The 6,000-nt window shown below is 48.2% G+C and overlaps 1 protein-coding gene across 1 annotated transcript in view; it reads left to right on the top strand.

The window, feature by feature from the left end:
- Window positions 1-1,873: 1,873 nt before the first annotated feature.
- The window catches only part of CHRM3 (cholinergic receptor muscarinic 3), a 244,524-nt gene continuing 240,397 nt past the window's right edge, over window positions 1,874-6,000 (top strand). The window contains exon 1 of the mRNA XM_015857818.2: window positions 1,874-2,176. The gene's annotated coding sequence lies outside the window, so the exon portion shown is untranslated. The remainder of the gene's footprint in view (window positions 2,177-6,000) is intronic.

Below are 6,000 nucleotides of genomic sequence, written 5' to 3'. Positions count from 1 at the left end.
TCTCTAATCATACTGTGATTTACCATTTGCATCTTCCTCCACCCCCTGTGAATGATTTCTGTGTTAATACATTATCCACCCCTACCTGGAATCATATTTCATAGGCTTCCCACTGGTAAGCCTTTAAAAGAATACAATAGCTACTATTAGAGACAAAGTGGAAAGGTGGTCAAATTATCTAAGATTTTTTTTCAGCATAATAGTTTCAAAAATTAACAAAACACACCGCACCATTTCCTATATAATCTGCAGGAGCATCCTGTGAATTTAGGGTATAGACGGGTGCAGAGGCTCTGGATGCAGAGGATGGCTGTACTCTGAAGGGCTGTCTGGGTTGGCTCTATCAGTACTTGAACCCCACACAATATTACAGGGTATGGTGTGATTTGCATTGCTGTTTTTAGATGTAAAGTGAAGGGAAAAGCATAGATAGACAGTAAAGTAAACGTGTCCAGAGCTGGACAACAGAGGAATTTTTTTTACTCCAAAAATTCTGGTTTTATTTTAATTATTATTATTTTATTTTTTGTCTCAATGGTATATTTAGGACGTTCTGAATTTTTCATTGAATTTGTAGTGAAACAGTACGTTTTCTAAGTATATTAAAATGTAGTACCACAAGTATGACATATCCTTTCACAGAAGCACTGGCTTCTGGCTGGTTTTGTGGGAATCCTACAGCTCATGTCCCCTGAAAATCCCAGTATTGCACACCACAGAGCAGAGCAAGGTGACTCCAAGTTTGTAACAGGGGGTGTAATGGACCTTGAGGTCCCTTCCAACCCAAGCCACTCTATGATTCCTGAGGACAATTAAATTAACAGAGTATCTGAACTTCTCCAAGCATCTGTTAGTGTTTCTTTTGTATTTTCCAGTTTGCAACTTCCTAGACTTTGGTGTTTCATGTATCCAAGACCTCAACAGAGGAACATGCCCTGCTCCCTGTGCTGCAGGAATCCTGTGGTGAACAATGTTGGCTACAAACACAAGTGCTAGAGTTTCAGCTTTCTTTATGTTGAATGATTTCAAGTTGAATGTATTCATCTTTTATGACAGAAGAAAAACAGAAGTGCAGGACAGCTCAGTCTGTGGAAATAATTCAGCACACACATCTCCTGGATCTTCTAAAATGGGCAAGATTCCCTATGCCTTTCTGGTCCAACACATTCGAATTACACGTGAGCATCCATTAATGAATTATTCATCTTACTACAAGCTTGTGATGCTCAGATTAGCCGGGAGGGGAGAGTATTCCAAGGATGTACGTTGAAAGTTATTTAGAAATGGATCGATGCCATATTAAGGCATGCTACCGAGATGTATGGTAATGCCATATGCACCATTAAGATAAATACTGAATATGCAACTGGAAATTATTTCTTTTCCACAGACAGGACCATTGTCTTCGAGCAGTAGTTGCTCATCTGCTTCGGTTAAAACCAAGAGAAAGGAGGAGAAGACGTCGCAGCCCAGTGGAACGGTTCCTCCGTCTTCTCTTTTGCTGCGACCCGTTTTTACTTGGTCGGCTGCTCGCAGGGGCCGGGGCCGCCGCTCACACGCCTCTTCTCCGCGCTGCCCCGAGGAAAACCCTCCGGGGCGCTGCGGGCACCCGGCACGCCGCCTCCCATCCGCCGCACGGCGGCCACAGCGCGCTCGCTGCCCGCTCTCGGGGCTCCGGCGGGGCGGCCACGGGGCACCCGGCCGGGCCGGGCCGGGGGCGGTGGGCGGAGTAGTGCCCCGTGAGGTCAGAGCCGGACGGGCCAATGAGAGGCGCGGCGCGGCGGAGCCAGGGCGCCCCTCGCGTGGCGGCTGCATGGGGAGGGCGGCGGTGGCGCGGGGCGGGCCGGAGGCGGCAGCGGCGGCGGCGGTGGCAGCAGCGGGGCGAGGGGTCCCGGTTCGCCCCCGCCCACCCGGGGGCCGAGACTAGGGGGCGGTGTCCCGCCCGGCACAGGTGCGGCGGCGCGGGTGGGTGTAGCGCGAGGCGTGGAGCGCCGTGCCCTGCCCCGCTGCCCTTCTCTTGGCGGCGCCCGGCGGGGGATGTGTCGGCCGCCGGGGGCGCGCCGCCCGTGGGAAGCGCGCTGCTAACGCCACCTGGGCGCCGCGGGAGCGCCCGACGAGGAGAGGAGCAAAGCAAAGCAAAGCGGGCGGTGGTGAAGAGTCGCCGGGAGCGAGGCAGGTAGGACAGCGGAACGCCGGTTCGGGAGCGTCTGAGCGCTCCGCTTTGGGTTTTCTTCCTCCTCTACGGGATTGACCGGGTCGGGAGCGCGGCGGGGCCGCCCGCTGTGAAAGTTGCGGCGCCTTCACCTGCTGCCTCCGCTGTTCTGGGGTTCGGGGCGTCGGATCAGCCCCTCCCCACGGGGCGCTGCGCTCCGGGAGCGGCGAGGTGAGGCGGCGGCCGCCCGTGCTGCCCCTCTGTGGGCTCGTCCATCTCGTGGGGCGTGTGCGGAGTGGGAACCGCGGTTGTACAGCGTAGCCTGCCCGTGCTGTACCGTCCCGCGGCGGGTGGCTGCACAGCGCTGCCCGGCTCGACGTGCCGCCCGCTGCCCGCCGGGTGCGCCTTTGCCCCAGCTGGGGCTGCCCCCGCTGCTCCTTGTTCTCTGCCTGGCTCCGTGTCCGGGCGTGGGCTTTGCTGCGGTTCCGCTTCCCCCGTGGGCAGGGTGCGTGCGACAGCGCTGCCGCCGGTGTTGGGGCAGAGACCGAGTGTTCGTTTGGAGCCGAAGCCGGCCCTGTTCTCTGTGCTGTGTGTGTCGGGGCAGAGAAGCCCTACTGCCCTCACGTGTATGGGGCGATAGAGCTGCTCCTGTGGGTTTCTGCATCGATTCACGGGCTGCCGGTTGCCTTGGATTACTTCTGGAAAAATGCAAATCCCAGCAAATATCTGTGCTGACCATATATAGAAATAGTCACAGGCAGAGGAACTGTAACTTCGGTATTACTGACACACTTAGAGAAACTTAAAAGAGGAAAAAAACGGTCCAAACAAAAGCCGGGTTGTCTCGTGAGAATGGTTTTGTTGGAGCGATGTGTATTCCTGTATTTGCACACCACATTGACTGAAAGGCTCATATTTATTTATTTCCTTTTAAGTTATACATACAAACATACCGCAAAGTCAGTGAATGGCCTATTGATTTTCCTTCTTCTGCTGCTGCGGATTTAATTTGACAGTCTGTGGCTTGCTGCCTTGTGTGGGACCAGGGCTGCAGTAGGTAATGCTGCTTTGGCAGAATGGAAGGTGGCTTTAGGCATGGATGTGAGTTAGTGGCCTGTGTGGTGGAGATTCTCTGTGGCATGGAAAAAGTATTGCAGAGGTTGTTAGTGTTGTGTGTCCCGAAAAGTTTTTGTGCTTCTCTTTTTCTTGTTTCTTTTCAGTAGTTATTGCCAGAAGCTTTTACGCACTCAGTATTGCCTTGCAAAGGAATATGGTGATTGCATTTTATAGTTCTGAATCTCACTTGAAGTAATGTGTCCTTACCTTGGTGCCATTCACCTGTTAGCAGGGCAACTTCAGCTTTAGGGACAAAGAATCACTTGACTTGAACTGAAACGCCGCAGACTATTCTCTTAGGCTATTCAGGATGTTGCAATCTTGCTGGATCTTAGTAACAAAGCAATGCTCCGGGGATAATCCAGTATGAAATTTGTCCAAATTGCTGCCAGCTCTATCAAAACAGGTTGCACGTTTTCTTCTTCTCTTCTACGTCTGTGTGCTGCTGCCAAACCCAGAAATTGGTTTGCTTCATTCAGAAGCAATAGAACCGAACTTATTATCGAAGCTGTTGTGAGCTGCAAAGCCATGTCATTCTTAAGTAGATGCATTGCAACTTTCTGGAGCAGCTGATTACCTACTTTGTATCGTGTATCTGGATACTGTCAAGTACAATCTACTTTAATTTATTTTACTGAAGGAAATTTCAAGTTCATCTTACTGTTGGCAATATATTAATATATTGTTGGATGCAGGCTGTGTTCTAGAGCTGGAGTCTCAGAAGCAGATTTTCATGGTGAAAAGCAACTGTGACTGCACAAAAGATTGCAAATACACTGCTCAGTGGCGTCTGAAATTTCACTTCTAAATAGGAGTGTTAAGGATTCAGATCTCTTGGTTACTGTATAAGCAGGTCTGAAAAACTGTCCCACTTATTTCTCTTTTAATTCTAAAGCTATAGTTACTTCTTTTAACACTCTCCTTCTCTCCCTCTCTAAAATCAGTGCTTGAATTTCAGACTCAGGGCTGCAAATGATTTCAGGACCAAATCCTGAGATGTAGAAGAAAAGAAAAACATCTTGTAAATTTCTGTCAAATAAAACAAAAATGATGGTTCTTGTGTTCATGCCTTCTTCCCTCCCTTATCCTTGCTCCCAGCAGACGGAAAGCTGCATGCCTTCTTTTAGCGTTGACAATTACCATGTTATGCAATGTTATGTGACTGTAGAAGGAAGGGGAAGAGTGCAAAAGGTGCTTGACACTGGAAGAAAGTTTGAAGTGATCTGGATGGTGGTAATTAATTTTGTTTATTATGAAATAATGGCTTATTTGCCATGAAGAAGAGACTGTACTCTCAACAGACAGTGACTTGAAGATGAGGCAAAGTATCTGTGAGGGATATGAAGGCAAAGGAAGTTCTGCTGTGTGGAGATGCATGCTTGCTGAGTTGAGTACGTAATATGATAGAACAGTTTACTAATATTATTAGTATCTCTTACTGTAGTGACAGTTTCTCATTTAATAAAGACTTATAATTAGGCTTTAAAATAGGGAGCAGTATGGAGCCATATGTGGGGGAGGATACACAGTGCCACCTCTGCCAGTACTTTCAGCTATTTTTAAATGTCTTTGTTTGTGCCTATGTAACAAGTGTTTAAATACAAGCTGCAATGAAAAGGAAGAGCCTGTTAACCCCACAAGTGGTCTGTTCTGCAAATTCATTCACTGAGATTGCTGCATTCTCCCTGTCTTCGCTCTGATTTCCCTCCCAGAGCAGCCTCATGCCTGGCTGGTGGAACAGGTGAGGCTCTCTCCTCCAGCTTGCAGGTGAATGACTGCAAGTCAGCTACATCTCTGCACAGACAGTGACTCCATCCACCCAACACACAGTGCTGCAGAATGCATGGTGAGCTATGCTCCTGTGGGTGCACAGAAGAATAAAGGAATTCGTTTTATATTTAATCCAAGCCCTGTATGCAATATTTACATTGGGAATTTGTCCCTTTTTTTCTTTTTCTTTTATTTATTTATTTATTTTTTATTTTTTATTTTTTTGCTCTCTTTTGTAGTTATTGTTTTGGGAGAGGACAAGTGCATGCTATGATGTGCTACTCCTTGTGCCTTGGTTGATGCCATTGCAACACAGCCTGTGTGCGAGGCTAGCTAGGAACCTCAGCAAAGGCAGGAAAAGCCATTATCCTGAGCATAACCTGTTGAAATTGCTGTGTGGAAAATAGAGGATGGAGGATTAACCCTCTCATCTATTCCGAGCATGTGGTTTCATGGTGGAGGGATCAATTAGTGTAAAGAAAGGCAGGCTTAAGTGAATTGCTTCATTAAATGTTTGCAAACTGAAGGCAAGGGCTTTACTGGAGGAGGCTGAAATATCTAATTTATATTATAAATGATAAATGTTCAATTACTGGAATGAGAGCTAGGGGAAGTTTGGTGCTTATGGAAATTAACCTCAATTGAGATAGGGGCAAAGAAACATCTGAGAGCACAACTACATCATAGATGATAGGAAAATGCTGCTACTGATTGGTGTTCATACCTTTCTTACTGGATCCTGTGCTTTCCTTCTGAAGTAGCCAAAACAGAAATTGAACAGTTTAATTTAGAAATGCAGCTAGATCCCGGGTTTTGCTCACTAGAGCAGCTCAGTGCGCCAGGGCAGGTCTGTGTCACTGAGCTCTGTGCCACTTGGTGTTCAGTCCCTTGCATGGTTGCTGCCATGTGCTTGTGCCTGGCATTGGTGCCAGCTTGTAGCGAGTCATTGTCTGGCAGTGAAT

This window comes from Coturnix japonica, chromosome 3, assembly GCF_001577835.2.
Source record: "Coturnix japonica isolate 7356 chromosome 3, Coturnix japonica 2.1, whole genome shotgun sequence".
Taxonomy (NCBI): Eukaryota; Metazoa; Chordata; class Aves; order Galliformes; family Phasianidae; genus Coturnix; species Coturnix japonica.
The sequence above is the reverse complement of the archived record's forward strand: the minus strand, read 5'-3'. Positions and strand labels throughout refer to the sequence as shown.